Here is a 25,426-nt window from a genome sequence, read left to right on the forward strand (position 1 = left end):
GAGGTCAAATCTGGGGATCGGTTTATATGGGGGCTATATATAATTATGGACATATGCAGACCCATTTTTGCACGGTTGTTAGCTACCATATACTTACACCATGTACCAAATTTCAACCGAATCGGGTGAATTTTGCTCTTCCAAGAGGCTCCGGAGGTAAAATCTGGGGATCGGTTTATATGGGGGCTATATATAATTATGGACCGATATGGACCAATTCCTACATGGTTGTAAGAGACCATATACTAACACCACGTACCAAATTTCAACCAAATCGGATGAATTTTGCTCTTCCAAGAAGCTCCGGAGCTCAAATCTGGAGATCGCTTTATATGGGGGCTATATATAATTATAGACCGATATGGACCAATTTTTGCATGGTTGTTAGAGACCTTCTTCTCTTTTAGGCTCCACAAGCCAAATCTGAGGGTCCGTTTATATGGGGGCTATACGTAAAAGTGATATGGCCCGTTTGCAATACCATCCGACCTACATCAATAACAACTACTTGTGCCAAGTTTCAAGTCGATAGCTTGTTTCGTTCGGAAGTTAGCGTGATTTCAACAGACGGACGGACGGACATGCTTAGATCGACTCAGAATTTCACCACGACCCAGAATATATATATATATATATATATATATATATATATATATATATATATATATATATATATATATATATATATATATATATATATATATATATATATATATACTTTATGGGGTCTTAGAGCAATATTTCGATGTGTTACAAACGGAATGACAAAGTTAATATACCCCCATCCTATGGTGAGGGTATAACAATTTAATCAAAAACGGCGATATTGTAATGTAGCTTTAATGCATGTTCCCCATTATGAAGTATATTCCATGTTCCCCCATCAAAAAATAACAAAACATGTTTGAGGTGATCCTATTCCCTCCTCTCTGGGTTTAGCTATAATTTAACAGGACCAGATACTCAAAGATTTCCAATCTACTTGTAGTCTAATTAAGTCTGATACGGTGTCCCTTGCCGTACATGATTATTGAAACTCTACTAAAGTGTTCAAAGTGTCCCAACTAATATTTGTCCAATAGATATCCGATGTGTTCTCCGAAGTTCTATTTATTGTAAATTTGCAATAATTGTATTTTCCTTTCCAATATATTGATAAATAAAATTTAGATCACCATTTAACATTGAACTCTACAATGGTTTTTAATTAAGCACATTTAATCAAAGGATCACAACATCAAATAAAAATCCGTATGAAAGCCTGTTTGTAACCACAAAAACAAAAACATAAAATAAAATTATTTAATGATTTTTTTTCTTTCAATTTTCTCAGCAAAAAAACACACATAAAAAAACATACGCTACGAAAGAGTTGTTTCGCTGTCGTGTGCGTTTTAATTATTGAATAATCGTGGTCGCTTTTAATCAACTTGAAATCGTTAACGGCCGGCAAGAATATCCAGCCCATCGTTAAATCGGAAATCGAACACACGAAGAGATTCAAACAAAAATTTCGCACAACATTCCCAGGAGCAGCAGAACGTTGCGGTTGCGCAAACCCTAAACAACGTTGAAGCGCACGGGAAAACGAGTGATTAATTCAACGGAGTAAATAAAACTCAAAAAAGGAAGAAATTTAAGAAATCTAAAAAATTAAAATAACTCAAAGAACAAAAGAAAAATAAAAAATAGTGCTTGTGAAAAAAATACATTAGAAAAACAAATCGTATTAACTAATAAAAAAGGTATGGTGGAAATACAACAAAAAATATACTTAAAAAATTATATGTATTTATGTAGTTAAGAAAACTTGTATGAAAATTTTATTTATTATTTGCGAAGGTAAAATTACTTTTTCGTTTTTGTTTTATGGCAAATATGTCGAAAATATCGTGAATGTTGGTCGCCAGCCAATCTTCATTGTCACCGTATAACACTGAGCCACTGAGTGGTCGAATGAGTGAGTGTAACGACAAATTTGTAATCCTGCTTTGAATTTTAATTAATGTGTACCTCTTTTATTTATTTCTCCAATCACCTGGCATACCATCGACTTGGTGTATTGGTACTTATAAACCTTTTTCACTTGTATTTGTGATTAAGAAAAAAAATTGAATTTCTTTCTTTGAATCGGTTTTGTATTGTTCGTGATGTATAAGTTTTTGTTTATTATTTTTTTTTCTAAAACAAATGTTAAGAGAATTGTTTATGTGTTTTTTTTTTTTTTGTGGTCCAATATTTCCTTAATATATGTGACGCATAAAAATTATTCGCTTCCTTATTCCTTGAAAATTATATATGACATTAATCTTAAGAATAACCTTTCATCAATACAAGCGAATAAATATGAAGTGATAATACAAATAGCTAAATTTATTTCAGTGTAGTGAATTGAAATGTATTTTAAATAATATCAAATATAAAAAAATAAGGACACAATGTCGTCACCAAAATAATATTAAATTGAAATTTGAAATTTTCGTCAACAACTCTCCCAAAAATTCCACCAACACAAGACTGTGTATTTTTGTTATATTGTAGTATCCGTGCTTACACTGAAAAAAATATTGACCTAATATGGAAGATTATACAACTTAAATTTTAGGACTCCAAATTTATGCAATGCTAAGGACAAAATTCTTTCAAATAATGACATTTTAATTAAAAGAAAGTTTATAATCCTTGCTTCAAAAATTATTTTCATTAAATTTAGGACATAAATCTTCAAATTTTGCGTCCCCCTGTTGAAGTTGTAGATCTTTGAAGTAAGGCAAATGTTCCTTAAAATAAAGAAAAAACATTTTTAATTTAAGTAAATCGTCTTTAACTCAACTGACATATTGCATTTTTAAATTTAAGATAAAAACGCTACAAATATAGGCTAAGACTTATTTTAAAGATTTGCATCTTTGGTTTAAAGTTTTTTTAAGCATTAAAAAAACAGTTTTTACTTTGAAGTACTTGGCATAATTTGAATTTTGAAACTGGAATTTGTTTGTACATGAATACCTTTACTAGTACATCGCAAACAGAGAATAAAAATTCGATGAATGAGATCTGTATCCAATTTTAATTTTATCGATCCTAGATTTAATGCCAGGCAGGTCCGTAAAAAATATCTTTATTTTAAAGAAGCCGCATCTTTGGCTCGGAATCAATACCAAAATCCTTAAAGAAAGGTCAAAATCTTTGGATCCAAGTAAATTTTTTTTTGAGTTTGATCACCCTCATTTGTGATCACTCTGAAATATAAATTCCGAAATATAAGTTCTCTCACATCCTTCTCACTTCCACGAGTTTTTTTTTAATGCTTAGCAGCGTTGTTACAATTAATTTTTATTTTGGACCAACATTTTTCCCAAATTGGACCAAAATTCATACCAACGGACCATTTTTCCAAAAATAAATTAATTAATTATATCAAAATTTTATTTCTATAGAAAATTGTGTCAAAATTTTATTTCTGAAGAATTTTTAATCAAAATTTTGTTTCTACAGAAAATTTTGTCAAATTTTATTTCTATAGAAAATTTTGTCAAAATTTTATTTCTATGGAATATTTTGTCAAAATTTTATTTCTATATAAAATTTTGTTAAAATTTTATTGCTATAGAAAAATTTGGCAAAATTTTATTTCTATAGAAAATTTTGTCAAAATTTTATTTCTATATAAAATTTTGTCAAACTTTTATTTCTATAGAAAATTATTTCAAAATTTTAGTTCTATAGAAAGTTTTGTCAACATTTTATTTTTATAAAAAATGTTGTTAAAATGTTATTCCTATAGAAAATGTTGTCAAAATTTTATTTTTATAGAAAAATTTTGCAAAATTTTATTTCTATATAAAATTTTGTCAAAATTTTATTTCTGTAGAAATTTTAATCAAAATTTTATTTCTATAGAAAATTTTGTCAAAATTTTATTTCTATAGAAACTTTTGTCAAAAATTTATTTCTATAGAAAGTTATGTCAAAATTTTATATCTATAGAAAGTTTTGTCAACATTTTATTTTTATAGAAAATGTTGTTAAAATTTTATTCCTATAGAAAATTTTGTCAAAATTTTATTTTTTTGTCAAAATTTTATTTCTATATAAAATTTTTACAAACTTTTCTTCCTGTACAAAAGTTTTGCATAATTTCCTATATATATATAAATTTTTGTAAATTTTATTTCTGTACAAAATTTTGGCAAAATTTTATTTCTGGAAAAATTTTGTTAAAAATTTATTTCTACATAAATTTTTGTCCAAATTTTATATCTACAGAAAAATTTATTAAAATTTTATTTCTATAAAAATTTTTAAAAAATTAGTGATTTGACGAAAATGGACCAAAATCAACCAAATTCCATTTAGAAATTAATAATTTTGTGGACCAAAATGGCAATCCTGATACTTAGCACCTTTTTCTGTAATACAAACAATGTAGACGAAATTATTCGATTTTATAAATTTTTAAAATTGTACCACACTATCCACTGGGCTACGTAGGTTAGGTGGCAGCCCGATGTATCAGACTAACTTAGACTATTCAGTCCATTGTGACACCACATTGGTGAACTTCTCTCTTATCACTGAGTGCTGCCCGATTCCATGTTAAGCTCAATGACAAGGGACCTCCTTTTTATAGCCGAGTCCGCACGGCGTTCCACATTGCAGTGAAACCACTTAGAGAAGCTTTGAAACCTTCAGAAATGTCACTAGCATTACTGAGGTGGTATAATCCACCGCTGAAAAACTTTTTGGTGTTCGGTCGAAGCAGGAATCGAACCCGCGACCTTGTGTATGCAAGGCGAGCATACTAACCATTGCACCACGGTGGCTAGATGCACTGAAAAAATAATATCGTGAGATCAAAGATTTAATGTCTTTGAAATACGAATGCAAATTTAGCTTAGCATAAAAGACACATTTCTCTAATATAAAAGTCGATACACTTTTCAATGAAGTCGTATTGTCCTTATAATTAAGTGATTTCACTTAAAAATGGGTATGATAACATAAAAGAAAAAATTTTTGGGCTAAGGTCAACTTGACTTTAATAATTCAGAAAGTTAATGAAATTGTCTTTAAATTTGTTGTCTTTTTGCATCTTGATTACAAAGCAAAAAATCGTTGAAATATAGGACATGTTTTTCAACACCTTATTTTAAAGACGTCTTTTATTTGAAACATAGCATAATTTCTACTGGAAGTCGGATCTTAATTTAGGAAATAAAGTTGTCGTTAACTCGTTTTTAAAATACTTTGATAGCATATGAAGAAAAAAGCTGAAAAAGCGAAAAATTAAAATTTGCTTACTAGAAACAAGTACACAGAGAATTGTGTCTTAAAAGTATCCTTACTTGTATTCTCCGCTTCTTTGGCTCGCAATCAATACCAACATTTTTATAGTAAAGACAAAGTCTTTGGAACAGGGCATGCTTTTTTTCAATGTAGCCTTAAATCTAGACCTGTAAATTGTAAATTTTTTTCAATGCCCCCAATATCTATCGACCTTATTCTTGTTTAGCATACAGTAATACTCTACAACACCTCTTGGATTTGAACAAGTATTAGAGATTTGGATTCCACTATGTACCAGGGATGGAAAATGCAGTACTATAGTACTTTTTCAATACTGTTTCACACTGGTCAATACCCTCGTACCCCCGCGAATGATTTAAGACCTTTTGTGTAGACATTTTTGAGACGATATCAGATTTATGGTACCATAGTTTTGTCAAAATATTTTAATATTTTAAAAATTTATTTCTTCAGAAAGTTTTCTCAAAATTTTATTTAAACAGAAACTTTTGTCCAAATGTTTTCTTTCGGAAAATTTTATCAAAATTTTATTTTATTTTTTGTCAACATTTTATTTCTATAAAAAATTTTTTCTAAAATTTTATTTCTATAGAAAATTTGGCAAAATTTTATTCCTATAGAAAATTTTGTAAAAATTTTATTTCGGTAGAACATTTTATCAAAATTTTATTTCTATAGAAGATTTTGTCAAAATTTTATTTTTATAGAAAATGTTGCCAAAATTTTATTTCTATAGAAATTTTTGTCAACATTTTATTTCTATAGAAAATGTTATTTCTTTAAAAATTTCTGTCAAAATTTTATTTTTATAGAAAATTTTTTCTAAATTTTATACCTATAGAAAATTTTGTCAAAATTTTATTTCTATAGAAAATTTTGTCAAAATTTTATTTCTATAGAAGATTTTGTCAAAATTTTATTTTTATAGAAAATTTTGCCAAAATTTTATTTCTATAGAAATTTTTGTCAACATTTTATTTCTATAGAAAATTTTATTTCTATAGAAAATTTTATTTTTTAGAAATGTTTGTCAATATTTTATTTTTATAGAAAATTTTGTCAAAATTTTATATCTACAGAAAATTTTGTCAAAATTTTATTTTTATAGAAAATATGGAAAAATTTGTCAAAAGTTTATTTCGGTGGAAAATTTTGTCGAAATGTTATTTCTATAGGAGATTTTGTCAAAATTTTATTTTTATAGAAAATTTTGTCAAAATTTAATTTCTATAGAAAATTATGTCAAAATTTTATTTCTATAGAAAATTTTATTTCTTTAGAAATTTTTGTCAATATTTTATTTTTATAGAAAATTTTGTAAAAATTTTATATCTATGGAAAAATTTGTCAAAAGTTTATTTCGGTAGAAAATTTTGTCAAAATGTTATTTCTATAGAATATTTTGTCAAACTTTTGTTTCTATAGAAAGTTTTATCAAAAGTTTATTTCGCTAAAAAACTTTGTCAAAATTTTATTTCGGTAGAAAATTTTGTCAAAATTTTATATCTATAGAAAATTTTGTCAAAATTTTATTTCTATAGAAAATTTTGTCAAAATTTTATTTCTATAGAAAATTTTGTCAATATCTTATGTCTATGGAAAATTTTGTCATAAATTTATTTTTATTTATCTACAGAAAAAAATTTGTAAGCTGATATGAAACCAAACAAGAAAAAGTATTTAAAAATTGAGGAGTTGATAAACAAACTTATATTTTCTTTAAAATTCAGTCTAAAGGAGCTCTTGACAATAATCTTCCAATGGAATTTTTGTTGAAATTTAGTGAAAAGTACTTTTTCGCTCAAAGAAATACCTTTTATGTAATTTCTTAAAAATTGTATTTTCCATCCCTGTATTATGTACTACTTAATTTTCTAAACTACGGTCATATAGAAGGGAAGCCCCCAATCTTTAATCTTTTAATTTTAATAATACCCCCCCAAATACATAGGTTTATTAATGGTTTAGGATATTATATATAGTCAGCTCCGCCCGACTTTCTACTTTACTCATTTGTTTTTTTAATAAACTAAATCAAACCGACGTGAAATACATGTTTGTATATATAATTGAATTCATTTTAATTTGAATTTGATAGAATGCATTTTATTCACATTCACACAAGCAATTAAACTTCAACTCTTAACATTGACTCACGTTTGACTGAAATCTAAAAAAGTGCTTTTATCAAAGATTTCAATCGTAACTTTCTATGAATGCAAATAATTCTACGAATTTATATTATTTTTGATTTTTTTACGCCCAAAACTATTGAAGAGTATTTTTTTTTACTTTTTGATGGTATTTAACAATTATTATTGCATATTGCCCTTATATAGTAGGCAACAAACCATTGACCGGGTGCATTCCTATTAGGGAAAGTAAAAGTGTGCCATGTGTTTATTATATATGAAATTATGACATATTTTCTTTTCGAGCGATTATATAAACACAAATGTCGAAAAATGCTATTATGCAATAAAAACTATTATGCGTTGTGGGAAATAATTTTACAACATTTTACCTTTAAGTTCAAATTAAACGAACTAGACAGAGAGAGATTTAACATAAACGCTGGTAAACAGTCGGTTCCATACCCTTGATAACAGCGAAAAATTTTTGCTTTTTACTTCCATGGAATTTAATTTGAGAAGGCTTTGGAAATTAATAGAATAGACAATTTATTATTGTATTTAAACAACAAAATAATCGGTTCATGAAGTTCCGGAAGTTAAATTCTAAGTTTCTACATGTGGAGACTAGATCAAATTCTGGATGTACAAGAACCAGTTTTTTGACGAATCTTAAACATTTTGTCTACGCGTACAAGAAACCCCGATGAAATAACACATTTCATATGATTTGAAATTTTTACCCCCATTACTCCAATGAATACGAGAAGTAAAATCGGGAAATTTTACTTCTAGTTTCGTGCAATTTCGATGATCAGTACCAGAATACCTTATTAAACCAATACCGATATAAACCAAATTTGGCATATCACTAACGTACTTCTAGATTTCGAATTGCATACAATTCTGAGAAAAATCGTGGTGTCTAGAAGTCCAAGAACTCAAATTGGGTGTTCGATCTACATGAGGGTTATAGCAAAACATGAACCGATACACACCATATTCGACACACCTATTTGGGGACCTAAAATACCTCTAGCTTTTGAAGTCAAATAGGGAAATCGGTCCATATGGGGGCTATATTTACTAAACTATGGACCGATTAACTGAATGTTCGGTACACCTATTTATGGACCTAAAATACATCTAGATTTCCAAAATTCATACAAATCGGATAAAAATTGTGGTGTCTAGACCTCCAAAAATTCAAATCGGTCTTTTTGATGGCTGTACCAAAACATGGACCAAATTGGATAAAAACTACGGTTTCTAGAAACCCAATGAGTGAAATCGGGAGTTCGGTGTAATGGGAGCTATACAAAAACATGGAAGGATACACACAGTATTCAGCACATTTAATTGTAGTTCTAGAATTTAGGCCCCAAATCGGAGGGTCGGTTTATAAGGTGGCTATATCAAAAACTGTACCGATACTCAATATATTCGGCACACCACTTTATAGTCCTAGAATACCTCTAGATTTCCAATTTCAGGCAAATTGGGTAGAAACTACGGCTTCTAGAAGCCCAAGAAGTAAGATCGGGAGATCGGTCTATATGGGGGCTATATCAAAACATAGACCGATAATCACCATTTTCGGCAAATCTCTTTATTATCCTGGAATACCTCTAGATTTCCAATTTCAGGCAAATTGGGTAAAAACTACGGATTCTAGAAGCCCGAGAAGTAAACTCGGGAGATCGGTCTATATGGGGGCTATATCAAAACATGGATCGATAATCACCATTTTCGGCACATCTCTTTATTTTCCTAGAATACCTCTAGATTCCCAATTTCAGACAAATTGGGTAAAAACTACGGATTCTAGAAGCCCAAGAAGTAAAATCGGGAGATCGGTCTATATGGGGGCTATATCACAACATGAACCGGAACTCACAATTTTCGACACACGTCTTTATGGTCCTAGAATACCTCTAGATTTCAAATTTCTGGCAAATTTCATAAAAACTACGGATTCTAGAAGTCCAAAAAGTAAAATAGGGAGATCAGTCTATATGGGGGGCTATATCAAAACATGGACCGGTACTCATCATTTTCGACACACATCCTTATGGTTCTAGAATACCTCTAGGTTTCAAATTTCAGGCAAATTTGATAAAAACTACGGATTCTAGAAGACCAAGAAGTAAAATCGGGAGATCGGTATATATGGTGGCTATATCCAAACATGAACCGGTACTCCCATTTTCGGTACACGTCTTTAGGGTCCTAGAACCTCTAGATTTCAAATTTTAGGTAAATTGGATTAAAACTACGGATTATAGAAGCCCAAGAAATAAAATCGAGAGAACGGTCTATATCGTGGCTATATCAAAACATGGACCGATACACCCCATTTTCGGCACACCTCTTTATGGTCCTAGAATACCTCTAGATATCCCATTTCAGGCAAATCGGGTAGAAAATACATTTTCTAGACGCCCAAGAAACAAAATCGGGAAATCGGTCCAGATGGACGACCATTTTCGGTACACTTGTTTATGGTCCTAAAATACCTCTAGATTTCCAATTTCAGGCAAATTGGATAAAAACTACAGTTTTTATAAGCCCAAGACCCCAAATTGGGAGGTCGGTTTATATGGGGACTATATCAAAACTTGGACCGATATAGAGCATCTTCGAACTTAACCTGCCTGCAGACAAAAGACGAGTTTATGCGAAATTTCAGCACGATTGCTTTATTATTGAAGACTGTAGCGTGATTACAACAGACAGACAGCCAGACAGACAGACAGGCGGACAGATGGACATGGCTATATCGTCTTAGAATTTCTCCCTGATCAAGAATATATATACTTTATATAGTCGGAAATCGATATTTCGATGTGTTACAAACGGAATGACAAACTTATTATACCCCCGTCACTATTCTATGGTGGTGGTATAATAAAAAGAAAATAATTTCTCCGCCTTGTCTTATTTTCTGAAATGAAATCCGAAATACTGAAATGACATAACATATGAAGAATTAATGCGAAATCAATGCAGCGGATACTTATAAATACGACGTACACCCATTACAAGCCCATGTTAAATCCATCGCATCTGAACCAATTTTGCACCACTTTCGGATCCAAAAAGAAAAATTTCATTGCTTTTTTCGGATACACTTTTTTTGCTGGGAAACAGTTGAATTGAACTGTTTATGCATCATGTTTATTGCTTTTTGTGGTTGAGTGGGCTAAGGCGTTCTGTTTTCGAAGGAAAAAAAGGTTTTTAAATTATCAAAAATAAATAATAAGAAAGTGATAGAGTATGAAGTAACGAATAACTTCTTAAATGCAAAGGATCCGAAAAAAACAGTACTTTCGTAAAAATTCATTGGAAATAATCCACATTTGCACTGCTCTGTGATCACAAGTTGGACATCCAAACTACTTTTTTATAATTTTTTTTTTTTGTTTTTTTGCTGGGTATATGTATGAATGAATAAAGGGTAATATTTTTTGCTAATTAATTTTGAAATATATTCCCGCTTAAGCCTTATTAGTTAAATGCAATAGCATAAATATGTTCCGGTAGTTTTATCCGCTTACTAATTTAAAGCTTTTCGAGGCAAACAATTTTTCATTTAATCGCCAGCTTATATCTCGGAAAAATCTGTTAGTTTACTAATACGTTGTTTTGTAGAAGCCTATTTTTAGGGCAGCAAACAAATTATAAAATTTGTAATCAATGGAAATTTTTTAAATATATATTTTTTTGTCAATTTTACAAAATGTATATGAAAATTCCAATTTATATAATGACCTTGGTGATACAGAAATTTAATACATACATTTAAAGAAATTTCATGCAATTTAAATATATGTGGAGTAGGCTTCGACGAAATAAACCATTAATAGCATAAATGACAACAAATAATAAACAATAAATAAGATTTGTGAACATTAATTTGTATGCATATATCACTTTTATTTTACCATGGATCAACATAAGAGTGTAACGAAAAATGGAAGAAAGATAGAAAAGAAGTTAAGGTGAAAAAACAAAGCAAGTTTTATAAACACTAAACTTGCCTACAGCGAAAGAATTCTCTTCGTTAATTTTACGAAGAATTCTTCATTAACTATTCTTCGTTATTCTTCTTTAAAACAATAAAATTTTCATTCATTTTCGTAAATTTTACGAATATACGAAACGTTTACGAAATATTCTACATTAATTTCTCTTCATAAAAGTTTCGTACTTTTAACGAAATTTCTTCAAATTTCATGATTTTTGTGAAGAAGTTTTTACGAATTTATGAATATATTACGGGACATTCTGCTTAAAAATTTCTTCATAAAAAGTACCAAACATTTTCTTTAAAATAACGAAGAAGTTTCATTGAATTTGTAAAATTTCCGCGGGCGACAGAAAATTGCTTCTGATAATGTCCTTGAGTGTATTCCTTTATTCTATTTTTTATGCATGCCTATGCTACTTCTCATTTGGGTGATAGCGCGCTATGATTAAAAGTGAAGCAATAAAACTAAACATTCATCAAAAACTTAAGATGTAAAATAGTGATGACATTTTTCACACTTGTTACTACAACCAAATGCACTATCTACTATAAAATTTATCTAAAAGTTCGAATATTTTTGCAAACAAACTACGAAAGTTTTTCATAAAAATTACGAAACATTTTCATAAAAAGAACGAAATTGTTACATACAATGTACGAAAATTCTTCATAAAAACTACGAAAGATTTTCATTAAATGTGCGAAACATTTTCATAACAGCACGAAAATGTTTCATAAACAGTACGAAGCCTTTTCATAAAAAGTGCGAAGATTCTTCATAAAAAGTACGATTTTTTTCTTACAAAGTATGAACATTTTTGAAGAACTTTTCTTCGTAAAAAGTACGAAATATTTCGTACTTTTTATGAAAAGTTTCTTTGGTTGTAAAACAATGACAAATTTCGTCCTTTTAACGAATTTTTTTGTTCTTTTTACGAAGAAAATTCTTTTGGTGTAAAATTGCAGACATCTGAAAACTAGTAGAGGTTACCCCGCTACTGTAACCCAGGAAACAGAGATACTTCGGGGCTCGAAATCGTCGAAGTTATTTTACTATACCACTTCATAGATCATATGATGGAAGAACATCAGAACGGATTGCTCATACAAGCAAAGAAAAAAACGTTTGGAAAACGTGTACCGAAAACGTTTTTACTTTTGTTAGAGTTTTTCTGAATTGCTTCGAAAAGTATACACTTTTATCAACAAAAATATTCGTTTGTTTATTTTTGCAATAAAAAAATATTTTTGAACCAAAAATACAGTCCATTTCGTTTATCTGAAATACTGTTCTTTTCTGACTTTAGGTCTTTAATAAGACACATTTTAAAGTTTATAGTAAAAATTTTAAATAGTAGAATGTAATGTTGAAAAATTTTTCGGAATCTTCCGACCATATCTGGAATATATGTAAAAAAAAAACTTTTGTCGAACCCACAACCCTTGGCATGCAAGTCGGACGTAGCAACCACTGCTCCACGATGCCCAACTAAATGTATTTTTCTGTTAAATAAACTTTGTTTAATCGGCTCGTGGGCGCCGCAAGCTATGCTATATAAATATAACTTATATGGGTAATTGTCTATTGATGACAATAACGACTACATAGCTCAGTGGATAGTGTGTTGGCTTACAAAATTGCATGGTCCGCGGTTCGATTCTCTGTCCAGGCGAAAAGTAAAAAAAAATTAAAAATTTATAAAATCGTATAATTTCTTCTACATTGTTTGTATTACCGAAAAAGGTGCTAAGAACTAAAAAACTTCGTGGAAGTAAGAAAGATGTGAGGAAAAATGCAATTAACCAGAAAAAAATTGTTTTAGAGTTAGTCTTTCTGAAATTGTTTTTACATCCTGGAAAAGAACAAACGTTTATCACAAAAAGTATATACTTTTCTTCCAAATACACTTCGTTTCAACGAAAAGCAAATGAGAAACAAACTTTTTTGTCTAAAATTTCGTTTGGGAGGAAAGAATTATTTTTTTGCGTGTAGTTTTGCTGCAAGCAGAGGATGCTGATGAGGAATGTGGTAGTTCCGAAACAGCTGTACATCCAACCATCTTGCAATCTATAGGGATTTGCCCAAATAAATTTGACAAGCATACTTTTCTTCTGTTGGTTAAGCTTGTAGTTAGTCATTGCATGGTTTTAAGCTGAAATCAAAAACAACAATAATGATTGAAGAGAAACCGACAATAACAAACAAAACGAACAAAAATATCATCATTCCTACAAATGAAATTTAAAGAAAACAAATTTTTGTTTTATTTGTAAATTTGTCTCCTTAAAGGCAATTGAATCTTTTTTTTAATACTCGTTGCCACAATTGTCACCAATAAAAGTTCTTCAGTGTGAAAGAAACCACTGTAACAGCTAAAGAAATACTTCAATTTCGTTTCCCAGAAGATACATCAGTTTATTTTGTGTAAATATTTTAAGAAATTATTGGCTAACTACGTTTGACTGGTAGGCAATCCTATGTCAAATTCCGAGACAAAAGATCTTCCCCTCATTTTACCATCTATACTGGCAACTATTCCCTAGTTACGCCAGCCCGATATGTCAGGGAGATTGATTAAGAGCTATGATTTCTGGACTTGCAAATCGAAATGAACAATATTCATGTCTTTGACCGAAGAATGTCATATCCGAAGGTTAAGAATGTCATATCTTCCTATAAGTCCAGATTTGTGCTGCGTGGTATACAAATGAGAATATTATAATTGGTGAACTCAGCGGTGCAAAAATATTGAAGGCATTTCTGACTTTTTTCAAAATATTTGAACATTTTTCCACTCTATTCTTATATAAAATTCTCATTTTTCTGGCACACCCTCATACACATCGATTGATGTACGATTATCCAATTTTTAATTTAATACTTAATCGAAAACAACTGCCGCAGGAAGATTTATCACCAAAATAAATCTTTATAAAATATACCTACTACCTGGGTTTTCTTTGATTTGGTATGGGGCGCTTAAAATATAAGATCATCTATAACATGTTTATTACACCAACTAATTAAAGGCAATGTCAAAAGTGATGCATGCAACACAGCGTAACATAAACGAATACCAGAAAAAAAACGGAAAAATTGCATAAAACAGGTTCGTGGACATACCTTCTGAATTCTTAGCTTTAGGCGGTTGCATCTTTGATAAGTCTAAAATTAATAACACGTTTCAACAAAGTGGTCATATTTATCGATAAATGGCTACAAATTGTCAATCTCACACCTATGCCCCGTAGCATAATTTAACACAAGAATCATCATGAAGAGGTGGCCTGCAATGCAACTTAATATTCTGTGCGTAACATCATCCTCAGAACCGATTAAGATTCAAGAGTATGTTGCTCAAAAACAAAGTGATTCACACATTATCAATACCAGTAAGGGAAAAAGAAGTGGCTCCTATGTAACAATAAACGCGATTCGCTCTATTTCCTTACTGTGGCAAACAACAGAGATTCCTAATGGCTACAGAAGATGATGCAAAGACAAATGAACCCATAGTGATATCATTATGATACCTGTGAGTATCCATCTGTGAGTATCAAACTTGAACTTGACATAAGATGAAGCCAACAACAGTGTATTAACCAAATGATGTTTCAAAGGTGAGGATGGAGGTTTTCATTAGCTTCAAGTGAAGAGATGACAGCCACATATCGAATGGCGATAACATAATGGCCGGATAATATTCCAAGATAAGATGAGATATGTAAATGTATAATGCTACTACTGTTGTACATTAAGATGGGTAATTCCATATTTATGCTACACTTAAAGGTGTAGAATCATTCATCTTCATTACTGATAATATTTGAATATTAAAATATATGTATTTTACGGAGCCAGCGTGGTGCAATAATTATCATACTCGCCTTGCATACAAACGCTTCTGGGTTCGATCCCAGTTTCGACCAAACACCAACAAGTTTTTCAGCGGTGGATTAATATAAATCTATATACTTTTACATGCGCTTGAACCAAGAATCGAAGCACATTTGAGGTATCGGAGATACCTCCAATACATGCATTCTGAAGGCATCAACCGCTTCTTCAGATGTCGAAAAACGTTCTACATAAATTTTAGTTTTTACGTACGGGAGTAACAAAAAGTCATTCGGTACCAAGTATGGAGTGCTCAAAAATGCACTTGTTTGAGCCGATGTGTGAGAGCTCGCATTATCTTGGTGAAGAGTGATCCGTTTTCGGCGGTTGGTTTTCCTGATTTCTTTGAAGACAACTAGATTTGTCTATTCTGCGTTGTTCTACACGGATGAAAAAGGCTGTTTTTCATATGTTTGGGTGTAAAAATTATATTGTTGGAACTCAAATTTTTAGCACATTATTTTTAAGTACAAACATATAATGTTCATAAACTAATAAAATATTGTTGGGACATATATGTTAGAACGTATTATGTTTGGCACATTACATTTTCTTAAATATAATATCATTGTATGCAAACATATATAAGTTTGGAAATTTCCTATAAACATATCATATCACAAACATTTGAATTGACCTTTCGACGCTTTATGTATTAGACTTGCCTATTCTGCGTTGTTCTAGACGGATATATTGTTGGAACTCAAATTTTTAGCACGTTATTTTTAAGTACAAACATATAAGGTTCATAAACTAATACAATATGTTTGGGACATATATGTTAATAAGTTAGAACATATTATGTTTGGCACATTACATTTTCTTAAATATAATATCATTGGATGCAAACATATATAAGTTTGGAAATTTCGTGTAAACATATATATATATATGTATATATATATATATATATATATATATATATATATATATATATATATATATATATATATATATATATATATATATATATATATATATATATATATATATATATATATATATATATATATATATATATATATATATATATATATATATATATATATATATATATATATATATATATATATATATATATATATATATATATATATATATATATATATATATATATATATATATATATATATATATATATATATATATATATATATGTTTGGAAACGTCAGAGAGATCGAGAGAGAGAGAGAGTAAAAGAAATCCATATAATTTATTACAACGAGAGAGGTGCGCGTGAGTAATAGTTTACTCACGCTCACGCACACTCACGACGGAAAAATCTTGGTCACACACGATATTGTTTGGTAGGACTCACGCACACTCACGAAACGAAAATTTGTACTCGCGCATACTCACGCACGAAAATGTGACTAATTTTTTGAGTAATTTGCCTTAGCGATGTGTCTGAAAATATGAGCATTATTAAAATCGAGAGCATTATTACACTCTTCATATCCAAGGTGTCAATAAAATTGTAAATGAAGCGTGACTCACGACTCACGCGTGAATCGCGAAAATTTTCGTGAGTCACAACAATTTCGTGTCACGTGTATACATCTAATTACAACATAAGTGTAGGTTGCTGAGTATTCGCTCATGATTGCTTATCGACTTATATTTTTTTAAATAAATTGCAAACACACCTCAAAAAATAATTCTTTCCTCCCAAACAAAATTTTAGACAAAGTTCGTTTCTCATTTGCTTTTCGTTGAAAGGAAGTGTATTTGGAAGAAAAGAATATACTTTTTGTGATAAACGTTTATTCTTTTCCAGGATGGAAAAACAATTTCATAAAGACTAACTCAAAAAATTTGTTTCTGGCTAATTGCATTTTCGCTCACATCTTTCTCACTTCCACGAAGTTTTTTAGTTCTTAGCACCTTTTTCTGTAATACAAACAATGTAGAAGAAATTATACTATTTTATAAATTTTTAATTTTTTTTTTAATTTTCGCCTGGACGGAGAATCGAACCGCGGACCATGCAATTTGTAAGTCAACACACAATCCACTGAGCTATGTAGCCGTTATTGTCACCAATAGACAATAACCCATATAAGTTATAATTATATAGCATAGCTTGCGGCGCCCACGAGCCGATTAAACAAAGTTTATTTAACAGAAAAATAAATTTAGTTGAGCACCGTGGAGCAGTGGTTACTACGTCCGACTTGCATGCCAAGGGTCGCGGGTTCGATCCCTGCTTCGACAACAGTGTTTTTTTTTTTTCATATATTCCAGATATGGTCGGAAGATTCCGAAAATTTTTCAACATTACATTCTACTATATTAAATTTTTACTATGAACTGTAAAATGTGTCTTATTAAAAACCTAAAGTCAGAAAAGAACAGTGTTTGATATAAACGAAATGGACTGTGTTATTGGTTCAAAAATCACTTTTTTATCGAAAAAATAAAAATTTTGTAACAAACGAATTTTTTTAGTGATAGAAGTGTATACTTTTCGAAGCAATTCAAAAAACTCTAACAAAAGAAAAACGTTTTCGGTACACGTTTTCCAAATGTTTTTTTTTCTGTTAAAATATTTTGCTGCAAGCAAACAAATGTTTGGAGACTGGAATTAACTATTTGGAGCCTTAAATGCTTAGGGGGAAACATAACCAGTTTGACACTACAAACATTTTTTTGTTTGAACAAATTCTGAAAATATATATGCAGAATATGTTTGGGAGTATATGAGAGGGGATTTTTTTTAGTGTGTAGTGATACGATTGTGACATGTCTAGCTTTTACGAAAAACAGTCGATCATTTACCAAACATTGCTTGGAGCGTGAGCAAATTTTGTTGGATTTGGCTCATCCTGAAACCCCATACATTAGACTGCTGTTTACTTTCCAGCTCATACGATGTTATAGACGTGTTTCGAAGCACCCCGATCGTATTTTTAAGCGTTTCTTTTAACAAGTCGACACGAGCCTTTTTTAACGATTGACAAATTGTGTGGGGTCCAACGCGTACAAAGTGTTTTGAAGGACAAATGTTCATACAATATTGAACATTTTTGCCGCAAAAATCAGATATGCCGAAATCATAAATAATTTTCGAGAAAATAACATTGTTACAACAAACATGTTCCATGTTCACCGTCCAAAAATAAAATTTTGCTCTTGAAACATGTTTGGGGTGATCATACGTATAACCTCAAAGATGACTTGACTTACGGCAGATTGAAACATAAGCGTTACCCAATCCCTAAATATAAAAAGCAACACTCGTATTACATTTCATTCATTCGATTTGACATATTTGATCAAAATTCCATGAAAAGTCTTTACAAAAAGTCTATTAGTAGAAAGGACAATTTTTGTAACCGATATAAGGTTGATTGATACCTCAATAACGTAGGTCAAGCTAAGGATGAAAATTCAATCTGGAATCACAAAATTAATTGATTCAATTGATTTTTAATTGAAATGTCTTTAATCACATAAATTTTACTTTTTACTTTTCATGCTCTTTTCAATAATGTAGTTGAAATTCTTTAGAATTTTAATGCATTTTTTAAATTCCTCTAGAACACAAACAAAAAAGCTTCTTATAAATTCAGAATCTTATGAATTCTATAAATGTGGAAATTTCAAATTTAACTTCGGGAATCGTACCATATTTTTTTATTTTATTTTGCCAACAAATGTGCAAAAAAATATATTCCTTTATATTTCGCAATAAAATCTGAAATAACCTTTATCATTAACCAATAATTTTTTTCAGTGCTTTCGATTTTCATTTCATTGGTAAATTCATTGTCAATTCAAAGACCATAGAAACAATTAGCTTAAACATTCACCCAAATTTGAATGATACCACAACCTAAATCAATAAATTTCATTAAACCAATTTTATTCTAAGCAAATCATACCTTTTGCAAATACAATAACAATCTAATTAATGGCTGACTTACTCCAATTCAATGAAGTGTGAAACTTGCTATAAAATTCGATGAATGACAAATAATGACCAAATTTCATGGCAGATGTTGTGCTTGCCATAAATTCCAAAGGCAAAGTGGACAGGCGTGTAAATACAATCGATACCTGTCCGAATGAATAACTTTTATTGGGCAGAAGATACCGATATCAGTGACAATCAGTAAAATCATACTTACTTTTGGTGGAGGGAGGAGTTGGCTGCTACAACACACAAGTCCAAAAACACAGTTTTTCAATAAATTTCCAATAAAAGTAAAACAAAAATCCAGAAATTCATTTGCTTACCTAAAGTATCAGTTATCAAGGTAACTGAGAAACATGGCATGAATTACTGGCAAAAAAAATGTTAATGTCTGCCGACACTAGTACCCAACACTGATCGTTGTTATTGACAGAAGTCATTATACTAGAAGTAAATAAATTGACAAAAAAGGGTTTACTTTAAAACAAGTTCAATCTTTAATCGGTTATAGTACAATAAATAATTTTATCAATATTTTCAAGGAAGAGGGCCAGGTCGTAACATTCTAATCGCTTGATGTTTATATCCTACGCCATACTGTGGAACAGGATGTTAAAAGTTAGCGCATATGTTTGCAACACCCGGAAGGAGATGAGATATACACATGGTAACATTGGCAATAATGCTTAGGGTCGGTTCCTAAATCGATCTAGCCATGTCCGTCTGTGAACATATTTTTATACCCTCCACCATAGGATGGGGGATATAATAACTTTGTCATTCCGTTTGTAACACATCGAAATATTGCTCTAAGACCCCATAAAGTATATATATTCGGGGTCGTGGTGAAATTCTGAGTCGATCTAAGCATGTCCGTCCGTCTGTTGGAATCACGCTAACTTCCGAACGAAACAAGCTATCGACTTGAAACTTGGCACAAGTAGTTGTTATTGATGTAAGTCGGATGGTATTGCAAATGGGACATATCGGTCCACTCTTACGTATAGCCCCCATATAAACGGACCCTCAGATTTGGCTTGCGGAGCCTCTAACAGAAGCATATTTCATCTGATCCGGCTGAAATTTGGTACATGGTGTTGGTATATGGTCTCTAACAACCATGCAAAAATTGGTCCACATCGGTCCATAATTATATATAGCCCCCATATAAACCGATCCCCAGATTTGGCTTGCGGAGCCTCAAAGAGAAGCAAATTTCATCCGATCTTGCTGAAATTTGGTGCATGGTGTTGGTATATGGTCTCTAAAAACCATGCTAAAATTGGTCCACATTGGTCCATAATTATATACAGCCCCCATATAAACCGATCCCCAGATTTGGCTTGCGGAGTCTCTAAGAGAAGCAAATTTCATCCAATCCGGTTGAAATTTGGAACATGGTGTTAGTATATGATCTCTAGCAACCGTGCTAGAATTGGTCCATATCGGTCCATAATAATACATAAACCGTTCTCCAGATTTGACCTCCGGAGCCTATTGGAGGAGCAAAATTCATCCGATCCAGTTCAAATTTGGAACGTGGTGTTAGTATATGGCCGCTAACAACCATACCAAAATTTGTCCATATCGGTCTATAGTTATATATAGCCGATCTCCAATCACACAAAAATTGGTCCACATCGGTTCATAATCATGGTTATGTTATGAACCAAAATTTTATTTCTATAGAAAATTTTGTTAAAATTTTATTTCTGTAGAAAATTTTGTTAAAATTTTATTTCTGTAGAAAAATTTGTTAAAATTTTATTTCTATAGAAAATTTTGTTAAAATTTAATTTCTATAGAAAATTTTGTCAAAATTTTATTTCTATAGAAAATTTTGTTAAAATTTAATTTCTATAGAAAATTTTGTCAAAACTTTATTTCTATAGAAAATTTTGTCAAGATTTTATTTCTATAGAAAATTTTTTGAAAATTTTATTTCTATAGAAAATTTTGTTGAAATTTAATTTCTATAGAAAATTTCGTTAAAATTTAATTTCTATAGAAAATTTTGCCAAAACTTTTATTTCTATAGAAAATTTTGCCAAACATTTTATTTCTTTAGAAAATGTTACAACACATTTTATTTTTATAGAAAATTTTGCCAAAAAAAAATCTTTTTATAGAAAATTTTGTCAAAATTTTATTTCTATGGAAAATTTTGTCAAAATTTTATTTCTATAGAAAATGTTGTCAAAATTTTATTTCTATATAAATTGTTGTCAAAATTTTATTTCTATAGAAAATGTTGTCAAAATTTTATTTCTATAGAAAATTTTGTCAAAATTTTATTTCTATAAAAAATTTTGCCAAAACTTTTATTTTGGTAGAAAATTTAATCAAAATTTCATTTCTGTAGAAGATTTTTTCAACATTTTATTTCCGTAGAAATTTTTGTCAAAACTTTATTTCTATAGAAAAATTTGTCAACATTTTATTTCTGTAGAAAATTTTGTCACAATTTTATTTATGTAGAAAATTTTTCGAACATTTTATTTCAGTAGACAATTTTTTTTAATAAAAAATTTTATTTCTATAGAAATAAAAGTTTTGACAAATTTTTTTAAATAAAATTGTAACAACATTTTCTACAGAAATAAAAGTTTTGGAAAATTTTCTATAGAAATAATTTTTTTTTCTGTATATAGAAAATTTTTTTCAAAATTTTATTTCTGTAGAAAGTTTTGTCAACATTTTATTTCTATAGAAAATTTTGCCAAAAATTTATTTCTATATAAACCTTTCAAAAAATTGTATTTCTAGAGAAAATTTTCTCAAAAACTTATTTCTATAGAAAATTTTAGTTCTACAGCAAATTCTCTCAAAATTCAAACGTCAACATTTTATTTCAATAGAAATTTTTGTCACAAATGTTCTTTCTATAGAAAATTTTGTTAAAAATTTTCTTTCTAAAGAAAATTTTGTCGAAATTTTATTTTTATAGAAAATTTCATCAAAATTTTATTTCTATAGAAAATTTTGTCAAAATTGTATTTCTATACAATATTTTGTCAAAATTTTATTTCTATAGAAAATTTTGTTAAAATTTTATTTCTACAGAAAATTTTGTCAAAATTTTATTTCTATAGAAAATTTTGTCAAAAAAATTATTTCTATAGAAAATTTGGCCAACAATTTTCTTTCTGTAGAAAATTTTGTCAAAATTTTATTTCTATAGGAAATTTTGTCAACATTTTATTTTTATGTTATAGAAAATTTTGCAAAAAAAAAATATTTCTTTAGAAAATTTGTGAAGTGCCCCATAGTTAGGGAGGAATATTTTACACAATCTACCAAACCATCAATAATTCTACCAAACAGTAAAAAACTTTAAATTTTGCACAGACCGTAGGATTTCCATTTTAGCTATACATGCCAAAATCAGATTCAGATATATCTCCCGAATATATATTTCGTCCGATTTAAATTCATAACCACTGAGTCCAAAGATTTTATTTCTATAGAAACCTTTCTAAAAATTGTATTTCTATAAAAAATTTTCTCAAAAATTTATTTCTATAGCAAATTTTCTCAAAATTCAAACGTCAGCATTTTATTTCAATAGAAATTTTTGTCACAAATTTTCTTTCTATAAAAATTATGTTAAAAATTTTCTTTCTAAAGAAAATTTCGTCAAAATTTTATTTCTATAACAAATTTTTGTCAAAATTTTATTTCTATAAAAAAATTTTGTCAAAATTTTATTTCTATAGAACATTTTGTCAAAATTGTATTTCTATAGAAAAATTTGTCAAAATTTTATTTCTATAGAAAATTTTGTCAAAAATTTTATTTCTATAAAAAATTTTGTCAACATTTTATTTCTATAGAAAATTTTGTCAAAAATTTTATTTCTATAAAAATTTTTGCCAAAAGTTTTATTTCTATAGAAAATTTGGCCAACAATTTTCTTTCAGTAGAAAATTTCTTTCAGTAGAAAATTTTTTTAAAAATTTTATTTCTATAGGAAATTTTGTCAACATTTTATTTTTATAGAAAATGTTGCAAAAAATTGTATTTCTTTAGAAAATTTGTGAAGTACCTCATAGCTGGGGAGGAATATTTTGTAAAATCTACCAAACCATCAATAATTCTACCAAACAGTAAAAAAATTTAAATTTTGCACAGAACGTAGAATTGCCATTTTAGCTATGCATGCCAAAATCAGATTCAGATATAGCTCCCGAATATATATTTCGTCCGATTTAGATTCATATGACCACGGAGTCCAAAATTTTACCCCGAAAATTTTTTTAATTTTGAACAGAGAGTACAATTAACATTTTAGCAATGTGTGCAAATGTGGTGAAAATCGGCTAAAATTTAGCCACAGCTATATCGAAAATGACTCATACTTTTTCCTATACATCTACACTGAAAAAAAGCATGCCCGGTTCCAAAGATTTTGTCTTTACTTTAAAAATGTTGGTATTGATTCCGAGCCAAAGAAGCGGAGTATACAAGTAAGGATACATTTAAGACTCTATTCTGTTTTAAATTTGGGTTTTGTGTACTTGCTTCTAGGAAACAAATTTTAATTTTTCGCTTTTTCAGCTTTTTTGCTCATATGCTATCAAAGTCCTTTAAAAACGAGTTAACGACAACATTATTTTCCAAATTAAGACTTGACTTCGAGTAGAAATTATGCTATGTTCCAAGTAAAAAACGTCTTTAAAATAAAGTGTTGAAAAACATGTCCTATATTTGAACGATTTTTTGCTTTGTTGTCAAGATACAAAAAGACAACAAATTTAAATACAATTTCATTAAATTTAAAGAATTTTTCTGAATTATTAAAGTCACGTTGACTTTAGCTGAAACATTATTTCTTTCATGTTATGATACACATTTTTAAGTGAAATCTCTTAATTATAAGGACAATACGACTTCACTGAAAAGTTTATCGACTTTTCGACAAGGAAAAAAACTTTATATGGGAGAAATGCGTCTTCTATGCTAAGCAAAATTTGTATTCGTATTTTAAAGACATGAAATCTTTGACCTCACGACAATATTTTTTTCAGTGTACACTTTTGCAAAATTGCATAAAAATAGCTTTAGATTTAAATATTTCCCATATTTTGTACCCCGCCCAAGTCTAGAAAATGTTATCCAGATGTAAACATAAATTATACATACAAAAATGTATATCTACAGAGGAATGCAGGGTACAATATAATCGACTCCGCCCGATATTAGAGTATAATTTAAATGCCGCACTAGACATGTAACTTTCAGAAAAGATTGGTGGTGTTTTTTTATCGAGTTCTTTTCCAAACTCTCTGAATTTGAACTAAAGTGATGTATCTTTATTTGTGCATTTCGGTTTTTTTTTATCTTTTTAAATTAACAAAATAAAGCCTTGAGATAATTAAATGACATTTCTTCTGCGAACAAATTTAAATAAAAATCGAATTGTGTCAAAATAATTGAACATTATTGGTATTCTTGAAATATTTAACCGCAGATTTGATTTGCATAGCTCAGATACCAATGACTTAGTAGGATGACTATGTGTGCATGAATGCAAAGGCGCTTTTGGTGAGAACCCAAAGTTGTTGAACAAGCTTGTCGATCGACTACTTTGTCTTGAACAACTTCTTTGAATGAAGAGTAGCATACTGCAATTTCCCAATTGGCGAAATAGGAATTTAATTGGATTATGGGATGACAAGCGTGTGAAAGTTATTTCTTCATATCCGGTGTCGGAGTACTACCACAAGTGATGATTCAATGAAGATGTATGATTAGCTTAATTGATTTTATTTGTAGTTTGACTATTTGCTTATGTCTGATAGCCACCATGGCTTTGGTCTATAAATTCCTATGTGTCTATGTGTGATATAAATGCAATTTAGTTTAAACTTTGTATTTTATAAGAATGTAATTAAAGTTAAAGGTTTTATCTCATGGACTAAATAAATGTAAGAATTTCTCTTGGGTTTAAAATTTGAATTATAGTTTGTCGTAGAATATAAAGGCTAATGGAACTAATTGAAATTGAAATCAATTAATAGTAATAAAATGTCACTTCAAGGCTATACAAAAATTCAATCACTTTAAATTTGAAAACTTCAAGGTATGGTCATTTGTTACTGAAATTGACCTTATGCCGTGTGATATATGAAAATTACATG

General features: G+C 29.5%; 1 protein-coding gene across 2 annotated transcripts in view; it reads left to right on the forward strand.

Annotated features, from left to right (window-relative positions):
• Window positions 1-1,339: 1,339 nt before the first annotated feature.
• LOC142228805 (uncharacterized) overlaps window positions 1,340-25,426 on the forward strand; it is a 98,409-nt gene continuing 74,322 nt past the window's right edge. For both annotated transcript variants that reach the window (XM_075299324.1, XM_075299326.1), the window contains exon 1: window positions 1,340-1,745. The gene's annotated coding sequence lies outside the window, so the exon portion shown is untranslated. The remainder of the gene's footprint in view (window positions 1,746-25,426) is intronic.

The sequence above is a fragment of the Haematobia irritans genome, chromosome 3 (genome assembly GCF_050003625.1).
Source record: "Haematobia irritans isolate KBUSLIRL chromosome 3, ASM5000362v1, whole genome shotgun sequence".
NCBI lineage: Eukaryota > Metazoa > Arthropoda > Insecta > Diptera > Muscidae > Haematobia > Haematobia irritans.